A 12,124-nucleotide genomic window follows, 5' to 3' on the forward strand; every position below is an offset into this window, starting at 1 on the left:
CCCCACCACCAAGAACTTAGAAATTGTCCCTGGTGCCTAAGTGGCTTCTGCCCTACTAGGAGGCAGATGGGCCTAAAAAAAATATGCTGATCTGCCTCCAAGGTGGGCAGAAATGGCCGTCACTAACGTGCCCCCTTTGGGGGGCGACCCTTGCCAAAGGTGCCGCCCCCCACACATTTCACACACACACACACACACACACACACAGGATCCCTGGTGGCTAAGTGGATTCTGCCCCCCTTGGGGGTAGATGGCCGTAAAAGAATTGGCCAAGGAGGGCAGAAATGGCCAAAAGCTTTTTGTTATTATTGATTGAGTAATACAATGAATTTCTGAGCAGTAGGATTATAGACTCACAAATTTTGGGCCATGCCTTTATTTACATAGGCTCCTTATAAAGCACTGTTTGTGATGCCTCTGTGGCCTCGCGCCTATTGGAGGCCCCACACACACGAGTACCTATGTTTGTGTGGTGTGACCATGCAGAGGAACAAATGGGTCATTCTTTTTAAGAGCTTGCTGGTCCCGAAGGACAAGCAATTCACTAATTTTTATGACAGTAACATATGTTTAGAAAAGGGACACCTGCCGAATTTGCAGCAAGCCTTCAGTGTTAATTCGAGAACTGTACTTGTGCATTAACTACGCTCATCTGCACCTTTCCAAGATTGTATCTCTCTACGTGTAGCAAGCTGTCAAAAATGCTCAACTGCTCTCCTTTCAGAGAACTTGAAGTATATTTTACATGATACAGACCATTGCAACAGTGGTTACAGAGCCAGTACACACATGTATCTGGTGTGCTCTGTACTGCAAGCTTCCAGCAGGCCCACTGCAAGTACTGGCCTCTGGCACTAACTGGATGATTCAATGGGCTGTGCCCTACGAGCACCTAGTAACCTAGTAAGACAGCTGTGGCTGGGTTCCATGTGCTGGGGAAGAGCAGACAAATCATGTAAGGAGTTATGCTGGTTAAGCTGCATGGGAACACTTTCTTACTTCTCATTGAATGTCACTGAGCTGGAGAGGTGTTGCCCTCTGACTTGAACGATTGCTGACAGCCTCAAGGAACTGCAGTGATGTCTGATGCCCATCTCTGAAAAACTTACTTTGCTGAGTGTGGCCATCAATGTCACTTTCTCTCCCCAACAGATGGGCTGCAGAAAGAAATGGTAACATATTTTCCTTTAACCCCTCTTCTCATTGAAGGGGTTAACAATCATGCTGCTAGTGTGAGAGATGTGTGTACGGCAGAGATGCTTGACACCACATGCTGGCCACAGTATTAATATCAGAAGACTCTATACTCCTTCAATAGCATGAAATGCCGCTCTGTATTTACTCACAGCATCAGCACTGGAGAAAAACCCTCTGCAGTGGAGATGGCTAATAAAGTTTGGGCCTTGTGCCACCAGTAACTTTGACCTTGATTGAACTGAACAAGTTAATGCATAGGTTGCATTAAATGAACACCCCAGGAATGACACAATAACATATTTGTTCTGCCATGACCTCATGCCCTTTATGGAGTCACAGATCATCACAATTCATGAAGCCACCAATAGGGAATCTCAACCTTCACCTATCAGTATCATGACTGCCCCTAACTTACACATCAATTTCAGCATCTTTGATACAAAGAAGGGTCAGCCACAAAATAATGAAAACAGAATATCTCGAACTGCTAACCCTACCCTTACACAGCTCACTTGCAGGTCAGATATTCTTAATAGAAGTTATTTACCACACCTAATAAATATCTCACCCTGGTGTAATCATGTTTACTAGATTTGGTAAATACTTCACCCTGATCCACACAACATGGAATCAGGGCAATATGTTTTGCTGTTCTTAATAAGGATAGTCAAGTCCATCTTACGTATTGGGGCGTCACTGTATTCCTGGCTAAACCTCAAATCTGGAGTGAGATCAAAGAGCCAGATGAAATGTTTATTCTAGAAACAATTTACAGATTTACATTGCCATTGGCTCTAGGATTTTCAGCATCTTTTCACAACAAAACACCCTGGAGAGGCAGTGAGATTTATTCGTAAGAATGTTAACACCACTTAATCAGCTTTATAAACCTCAGCTATCCCATTACTGGGAGGGGAGGGAGCTGAGGTTGTGCTGATTGCTAAGAAAGGGCTTTGGAGGCTTCCATCTAGTTATAGGCCAATGTTGCTCATAGATACTGAGACAAAAGTATTTGGGAAATGGCTGACCAATCACACCCAAGGATTCTGAGAGGGACCCAAACTCTTTTTTTGGGACTCACAAGAAATTTGTTGCCATTTACCTGTAACATACTTTATTGTAAGACAGCAAGCTAGTCAATTTCATTACCATCCACTGAAGTTATAGAGCCCAACAGTCTTGACTATAAAATTGCAAAATAATCTACAATTTGAAAACAGATATACTTTGAAGCTGCAGGTACCAAATGTCCCATTTTAGTCATTAGACTTTCGAGGTTTATGTTGCTGCCACACAATATATAGTTTTGATATTCTGGCCATTCTATAAGTGATTGCAAGTACACATACCTGCGTTCGGAGTGAGGAGATCCGAAAGTGTGAACATACAGGATAAAATAAAATTTCAGCTCAGTTTAGTCCCCCCAAGGATGAAAAAAATTAAAACATGAAGATGTATTTCTATTTTCTATTTCTTAAATGTTTTAAAAGCACTCTCTACAATCACTAGATGGTTTTCATTTACAGCTGATTATAATTCTTCTAATGTTCAGTATTAACAATCATATGAACCATGTTCTCTAATTGGTTAAAATGTTCACCATGGTTGTTAGAAATTGGGTCTCTAGTTGACAGAGGTGTGTACCCTGTCCAAGCAGGAACCACAATCCTAGTCAGGGTAAGTACCAAGACAGCCTAAATTATCCTGTGCTCAAAGTTGGGTTGTTTGGCACAGAGCAGGCAGGCTTAACTTAGAAGAAATTTGATGCCCCGGGACAATGAGTTGAAAATCAAAAACATGCTGCGAGGATTGTAAGGATCTTGTTGAAAGATCCTTACAATAAATATGCCTTTCATTACCTCACAGTAATTTACATGCACCTTATAAAGTTTTTACTGCTTGTAATAAATAAATAAATAAATAACTATACTACTGCTGATTTCAGTTATTATTGGTTGAGTAATATGATGAATTTCTGAGCAGTAGGAATCTAGGCTCATAAATTTTGGGCCATGCATTTATTTACATAGGCTCCACTCCTTATAAAGCACTGTTTGTGATGCCTCTGTGGCCTTGCACCTATTGGAGGCCCCACACATACGAGTACCTATGTTTGTGTGTTGTGACCATGCAGAGGAACAAATGGGTCATCCTTTCTAAGAGCTTGCTGTTCCCGAAGGACAAGCAATTCACTAATTTTTATGACAGTAGCAGATGTTTAGAAAAGGGACACCTGACGAATTTGCAGTAAGCCCTCAGTGTTAAATCGAGAACTGTACTTGTGCCCTAACTACGCTCACCTGCACCTTTCCAAGATTGCGTCTCTCTATGTCTAGCAAGCTGTCAAAGATGCTCAACTGTTCTCCTTTCAGAGAACTTGAAGTATATTTTACATGCTACAGACCATTGCAACGACGGCTACACAGCCAATACACACCTGTATCTGTTGTGCTCTGTACTGCAAGCTTCTGGCAGGCCCACTGCAAGTACTGGCCTCTGGCACTAACTGGATGATTCAATGGGCTGTGCCCAACGAGCACCTAGTAACCTAGTAAGACAGCTGTGGCTGGGTTCCATGTGCTGGGGAAGAGCAGACAAATAATGTAAGGAGTTATGCTGGTTAAGCTGCATGGGAACACTTTCTTACTTCTCATAGAATGTCACTGAGCTGGAGAGATGTTGCCTCTGACTTGAACGATTGCTGACTGCCTCAAGGAACTGCAGTGATGTCTGAGGCCCATCTCTGAAAAACTTACTTTGCTGAGTGTGGCCATCTATGTGACTTTCTCTCCCCAACAGTTGGGCTGCAGAGAGAAATGGGAACATGTTTTCCTTTAACCCCTCTTCTCATGAAAGGGGTTAACAATCATGCTGCTAGTGTGAGAGTTGTGTGTACGGCAGATATGCTTGACACCACATGCTGACCACAGTAATAATATCAGAAGACTCTATCCTCCTTCAATGGCATGAAAGGCCGCTCAGTATTTACTCACAGCATCAGCACTGGAGAAAAACCCTCTGCAGTGGAGATGGCTAATAAAGTTTGGGCCTTGTGCCACCAGTAACTTTGACCTGGATTGAACTTAACAGGTTAATGCATAGGTTGCATTAGATGAACACCCCAGGAATGACACAATCAAGTATTTGTTCTGCCATGACCTCATGCCCTTTATGGAGTCACAGATCATCACAATTCATGAAGCCACCAGTAGGGAATCTCAGCCTTCACCTATCAGTATCATGACTTCCCCTAACTTACTCATCAAGTTCAGCATCTTTGATTCAAAGAAGGGACAGACACAAAAAAATAAAAACAGAATGTCTCAAACTGCTAACCCTACCCTTACACAGCTCATTTGCAGGTCAGAGATTCTTAATAGAAGTTATTTACCACACCTAATAAATATCTCACCCTGGTGTAATCATGTTTACCAGAAGTGGTAAATACTTCACCCTGATCCACACAACATGGAATCAGGGCAATAGGTTTTGCTGTTCTTAATAAGGATAGTCAAGTCCATCTTACTTATTGGGGTGTCACTGTATTCCGGATAAACCTCAAATCTGGAGTGAGATCAAAGAGCCAGATGAAATGTTTATTCTAGAAACAATTTACAGAATAAATCAATACATTGCCATTGGCTCTAGGATTTTCAGCATCCTTTAACAACAAAACACCCTGGAGAGGCAGTGAGATTTATTCGTAAGAATGTTAACACCACTTAATCAGCTTTATCAACCTCAGCTACCCAATTTCTAGGAGGGAGGGGAGCTGAGGTTCTGCTGATTGCTAAGAAAGGGCTTTGGAGGCTTCCATCTAGTTATAGGCCAATGTTGCTCATAGATCCTGATGCAAAAGTATTTGGGAAATGCCTGACAAATCACACCCAAGGATTCTGAGACGGACCCAAACTCTTTTTTTGGGACTCACAAGAAATGTGTTGCCATTTACCTGTAACATACTTTATTGTAAGACAGCAAGATACTCAGTTTCATTACCATCCGCTGAAGTTATAGAGCCCAACAGTCTTGACTATAAAATTGCAAAATAATCTACAATTTGAAAACAGATATACTTTGAAGCTGCAGGTACCAAATGTCCCATTTTAGTCATTAGACTTTAGAGGTTTATGTTGCTGCCACACAATATATAGTTTTGATAATCTGGCCATTCTATAAGTGATTGCAAGTACACATACCTAAGTTCGGAGTGAGGAGATCCGAAAGTGTGAACATACAGGATAAAATAAAATTTCAGCTCAGTTTAGTCCCCCCAAGGATGAAAAAAATTAAAACATGAAGATGTATTTCTATTTTCAATTTCTTAAATGTTTTAAAAGCACTCTCTACAATCAGTAGATGGTTTTCATTTTCAGTTGATTATAATTCTTCTAATGTTCAGTATGAACAATCATATGAACCATGTTCTCTAATTGGTTAAAATGTTCACCATGGTTGTTAGAAATAGGGTCTCTAGTTGACAGAGGTGTGTACCCTGTCCAAGCAGGAACCACAATCCTAGTCAGGGTAAGTAGCAACACATCCTAAATTATCCTGTGCTCACCCTTGGGTAGTTTGCTACAGAGCAGGCAGGCTTAATTTAGAAGAATTTTGATGCCAGGGACAATGAGTTAAAAATCAAATACATGCTGCGAGTATGAAGCAGGCACTGCGTCAATTCAATAGGAGCTGTGGCCATTTTCAAGCCAAGAGAGAGGCACTATGTTGATTCTGCAGCCGTTGCATTGATTTTCGCCAGCATTGCACTGATTTTCCGGTGCAGTGAATTTTCTCTCGCTGTGAAGTCTTTGATGACCCTGAGACTTCTTAATAGGAGGCAAGCTCAGTCCAAGCCCTTGGAACTCACTTGTGGGGGAAGGCAAAGTCCCTCCAGCAGAGTCGGGGAGCAGGAGCCACAGGGCAACAAACAGAAAAGCAGTCCATTCAGCAAAGCAGTCCAGATGAGTCCTTTAATCAGCACATCAGTCCTTCTGACAGAGTGAGTCCAGTTGTAGGTCCAGAAGTGTCTAATTTAGGGAGGGGATCACAGACCCAGTACATATACCCAAATGTGCCATTTGAAGTCTGGGAACCTTCAAATAGTGGTGGTTTTCAAGTTCACCAGTTCCCGTTTGAACCCAATCCTGTTTGCCAGGACATCTGTGGATAGGGGAGGGGGGCTACCAGTCCTTTGTCCAAGGGCAGACCACTAGCCTTTGAAATGTAAGTAAGAGCTTTTCCACCCTTCCTGCCCAGAAAGACACATCAGTATGGAGATAAATGCAGATGCATCTGAATGTCTAGTGTTTATAGCTGTCTGGGTGGAATGAACAAGGGGAGCTGTTAACTAGCACAGACCAGTCATGGACTGGAGACAGGTTGTAAGGTACAGAAAGCAGTAAGTGGCGAGAAATGCCCACTGATGGGGATCTTTACCCCATATAGGCAAAGATCCCCATCAGAGTTCTGGTCACCAAAGGTGCAGTCACCATCCTCAGAGGGATTGCCTCTGGGTAGCATGTGGCATGATCCACCAAGACCAATCTCTCCTGTGTCATGCAGAGCCTCCACCCGTTGCCCATTAATGGTGAACCACTGCCTATACTTGAATGTATTGGCATGTATGTGGTCATTTGGCACCATAATATTATCCCCCAAGGACACTAGGGTTACCTCTGTTCCCCAAACCTAGCTGGGACCATATCCTTCAAGCACACTACAATGGCGAACCCAGGAGTCTGCCGACCAGTGTGGGGCTGTGCCCTCTTGGGACATTTGAGTAACAATATTTGAAGCACTCTGTACATTGGGTACAAAACTCCCTGTCTTATGATCAAAGAACCCTTTCTTTTTAGGATCAGACCGGGACTGGTTACCACTACTCCCTTGGGAAATATTTTGGGGCCCTTTAGAGAACTCCCTATTTCAAAGTTTTTCTCCCCCGTCTTTCTTCTGGTGAGAACCCTGACACCTATTGTGGGTGTCCCTCCCAGATACCTTTTTGGACACTCTGGTGTGAGTTCAGAGGCCTGCCTTCTCAGCAAGCTTCCTGGGGTCAGTTAGCTTACTGTCAACTAGGTGCTGACACAACTCTGTAAAACAGATACTGACCATGTGCTCCTTCAAGATTAATTGTACAACCCAACATAATTATTGACTTTGTTGCCCAACACCCAGCCATTCAGTTTATTTTTTACCTAAGGCTCTTTCACCCTCCCATTCAGGTCTTTCAGCTCGCTTGGCTTCCCTGTCAGCCTCCATTTTTAATTTTACTAAGTGCAGCTAGGATTCTGTCTCCTCTCTCCTTTCCTCTGTGGCCAGGCCATGATTAGAGACACTGCTATCTGCCCTCATATATTGCACAAAAGAACGGGTGTCCCCTTTAACTGCTGCAGGTAACTCCTCAGGAGAGCCATTCACATGCTCCTCCAACTCATCATCATCTTGGGAGTGGGCCCGTGCCCAGGTCCTCAGTGCCATTTAAAACTCCACCTTCTTGGTAGCACCTCAGACAGGTACCCCCTTCCCCTTGCAGAAGCGTTTCACCTGGTTAACTTTGTAATCCTCCAGCTTAGCCAGCTCAAACTCTGTGGCTACACTTGTAGTACCAGCCAAAGACATGATGTATAGAATGTATTAAGAATGCAAACCAGATAAAATTATAGAAATAGAAAACAAAATCTAAATCGTTTTTAAATGTGAGTAGGTAGTGTACACATAGCTATTGTAAGACACTGCACAAACACAAGTCATTTTCTCACTGTTGATCACCAACTTTAGAAATTGAGTCTCTAATAGGCAGAGGTGTGCATCCTGTCCAAGTAGGGGCAAGAATCGTAGTCCGGGTATGTCATAACACAACCTAAATTACCCTGGGCTCACCTTCAGGTAGCTTGACACAGAACAGGCAGGCTTAACTTAGAAGGCAATTTGTAAATTAAATGTGCAATAAACCATACCGTAACACAGTAAAAACACCAAAAAAAGTACTCCACACCAGTTTAGGTATCAGAATAAAATAATACCAAAATGACAAGAATCCAATATGCATAAATCAAGATATCACATTTTAGAAGTTTAGGTAAGTCTTAATCCATAGGAATCAATGGATGTATCTTTTTTTGCTCAAATTTCCTGGGATGCATAAAAAATAACGGTGAAGAGGGCCACAGAGGAGGTGATGCATCGGAAAGTAAAGCAACATGTTGATTTTTCTGGTGTGGCAGAGGGGATGCGTTGACTCTTTCTTAACGGGCAAGGTGATATGTCAATTTCTGAGTGTTCAGCTTTGGCTCTCTTACTCTGGTACAGGGATAATTTGATGCCCAGGGATGATGCATTGAAAATCCAAAACATGCTGTGAGGATGAAACAGGAGTTGTATCAATTCAGTAGGCACTATGGGGATTTTCCAGCCAAGAGACAGGCACTGCATCGATTCTGCAGGCATTGCATTGATTTTTGCAGGCATTGCATCGATTTTCTGGTGCAGTGAATTTTCTTTTTCTGGTGAAGTCTTTGATGGCCCTGAGACTTCTTAACAGGAGGCAAGCTCAGTTAAAGCCCTTGGAGATAATTTGTGGGGGCAAAGTCTCTCCGGCAGAGTTCGGTGGTAGCAGGCAGCAGGGCAACTATCAGGAGAGCAGTCCTTCCAGTCCTTCCAGAAAAGCACTCCAGATAAGTTGTTTGAGCAGCACGGCAGTCCTTCTGCCAGAGTCCAGTTTTAGGTCTAGAAGTGTCTGATTTTTGGGGGGCGTGCATCATAGACCCAGTATGTATACTTAAATGTGCCTTTTGAAGTGGAGTAAACTTCAAAGAGTGGTTTTGAAGTGCACTAGTTCCCCTTTCAAACCATTCCTGTCTTCCAGAAGCCTTTGAAGTGTGAGAGCCCCTCAACCCTTCCTACCCAGGAAGACCAATCAGTATGCAGATGAATGCAGCTGAGTGTCCTGTGTTTATGGCTGTCTGGATGGCATGCACAAGGGGAGCGGTCAATCAGAACAGACCAGACATGGATTGGAGACAGGTTCTAATGCACAAAGAGCAGTAAGTGCAGGAAGATGCCAACTTTCTATAAGTGACATTTCTAAAATAGTAATGTTAAATCAAACTTCACCAATAAGTATAATCTCTCACTACCATTCCAATCATAAACAATACAATGCAACTACTTTTAAAATTGAATTTACCTCTTAAAAGCATAAGACGGAATTTCTAATCCTGCCCTATGAGAGAAGAAGGCTTCACAGAAGTGAAAAACGACTTAGGACATTTTTCACTACCAAGATGTGTAAAATGTACATGTACATGTCCTGCCTATTACTTGCATAGCACCCTGCACTTTGGGCTACCCAGTGCCTACTTTAGGTGTGACGTATATGTTACAAAAGGAGAGTTTAAGGCTTGGCAAGTAGTTGTAAATGGCAAGTTGAAGTGGCAGTGAAACTGCACACAAAAGCCTTGCAAGGACAGGCCTGAGACATGGTTAGTGGGCTACTTATGTGAATGGCACAATCAGTGCTACAGACCCAATAGTAGGATTTAATTTATAGGCCCTGGGCACATGTAGTGCACTTTACAAGGTACTTATAAGTAAATTGAACATGCCAATTAGGTATGAGCAATTGTTACCATGTTTAGGGGAGAGAGCACAAGCACTTTAGCACTGGCCAGCATTGATAAACTGTGCAGTCCTAAAACCATCAAAAATTAGATAAAAAATAGAGGGAGGCAGGCAAAATGTTGGGGGAAGACCACTCTAAGGCTGTCAGGTCTAACAATGGTCAATACAGTCACAACCACATTATTCCCGGCCCCCTGATATACCAGACATTGCTGGTCTAGGGCAAATTTTCTGAAGAGGGTTTTTCAAAATGGCAAATGTGTTGCAGTGATGATGTTATATTTCAGCAAACATGAGACCTGTATACTTCATTTTAGTGTGAAACCATGGGTTTTAGGGGTAAAGTAGTCTTAAAGAGACAGAAAAAAACTCCTCAAAACAACCTTTCCACCATTTTCCAAAATGGCAGCTGTAATAGAGGGAAAAGAGGCATATATAGAACTGAAACAAGTAACAATGGTTTTAGTCCGTTTATGTATACACCAAACAATAGTTATGATCTCTAGTTCACTTTACTTATTTGTTTCAGCAATTGCTTGTGGTACATTTGCAGAATGTTGAACATTTGAGGAAAGACAATCGACAGGGGCATCTTTTTGTAGCACAGATTACATGTACGTGTAAGTTTTGTAGATAGAGGCTTTAGAAATGTTGTAGGTTTTAGCACCCCATCAATATCTCCCCAACCAAATTCACAAGCATCTTTCTCTACATAAGCATGATCCAAAATATTTACACCTCTGATCGAACAGAACGCTCTTTTATTGTGGCCACTCCCACAATATGACATCAGTGGAAGGTCACTTAGCGGGACTGATCTCTTGAACTCACTGTACCGAAGCTTGTCAAATGTGTGACAGTCAGAACTTGTTTTCCACACACACACAAGGTATTTTTCTCTGTCTTTAAAGTAACGTTTCTTTTTTCTCAGCAAATCCTTTAAGAAACTTAACAGGTTCTACAATTAAAGCTCCAAGCTTTGTTCCAATTTTGCTCAAACTGTCCTGACCCGTAAGAATATGTGCCATGAACACTGGGCATCTCCAGGTCATGTTTCTTGTATAGAATATGAAACAGGATTAAGGCCCTCATTACAACCCTGACAGTCGGTGTTAAAGCGGGATTGATATCACCAACAGTCCGGCGATAAAAAAACATGTGATTTTGACCCTGGCGGTAACCTCCATCACAGAAAGCCACTTTAACACTCCGACCACCAGGGTGGTAATGGTCGCTGGGCTGGAGACTTCGGTCTCCAGCCCGGCGGCCGTCACAATCCCACACTCGGGATTACGACCCGGCCTACCGCAATGGTTTTCGTGCTCAACTTACTGCCATGAAAACCATGGCGGTAGGCACTATCAATGCCAGGGAATTCCTTCCCTGGCACTGATAGGGGTTTCACACGCCCCCTCCTCAGAGTCATCCCCCAGCCTCCCCCTCCCTCCCCTGCACTCACACATTTACACACTCACACGTGCACCCATAGACACACACGCATACCCACCACCACCCATGCATGCACACATACGTACCCACACACCGCAACACACACCAACAAACCTTGTCGCACACATGCATTCACAACACACAACATACACTCACATTCAGTCATTCATGCACGCATTCAACGCGACTCACACCTGCATGCACTCATTCCAAAACATACACGCACACCCCCACATACACACAACACCCCCCACCCCCTCTCCTGTCAGAGAACCCGACTTACCTGCTTGCAGGGGGTCCTCCGGCTGGAGACAGTTCGCGGCCCTGCTGTCAGCAGTAGCGTCCGCCCAGCAAAACACCACCAGGCTGTATCATTGCTCATGATACGGTCGGTGGTGTTTTGCTGGCGTGGCAGTGCTGCTGTCAGCAGCGCTGCCTTACCGCCGTCTGCCCTCCATGACTGTCGGCAGTATTCCACCAGCATTCTGGCGGTATATTGTCGGCGGTCATAATACGTGTAGACAGCGGGTAGCCGCGGCATGTTGGCGGCCGTCACCGTGGCGGTAGGCGGCAATTACCGCCAAAGTCATAATGAGGACCTAAGGGGGTCATTCCGACCCCGGCGGTCAAGGACCGCCGGGGCCGGGGATGCGGGAGCACCGCCAACAGGCTGGCGGTGCCCCGCAGGGCATTCTGACCGCGGCGGTTTGGCCGCAGTCAGAACAGGAAAACCGGCGGTCTCCCGCCGGTTTTCCGATGCCCTCAGGAATCCTCCATGGTGGCGCAGCTTGCTGCGCCGCCATGGGGATTCCGACACCCCATACCGCCATCCTGTTCCTGGCGGTTCGCCCGCCAG

Source organism: Pleurodeles waltl, chromosome 2_2, assembly GCF_031143425.1.
Source record: "Pleurodeles waltl isolate 20211129_DDA chromosome 2_2, aPleWal1.hap1.20221129, whole genome shotgun sequence".
Taxonomy (NCBI): Eukaryota; Metazoa; Chordata; class Amphibia; order Caudata; family Salamandridae; genus Pleurodeles; species Pleurodeles waltl.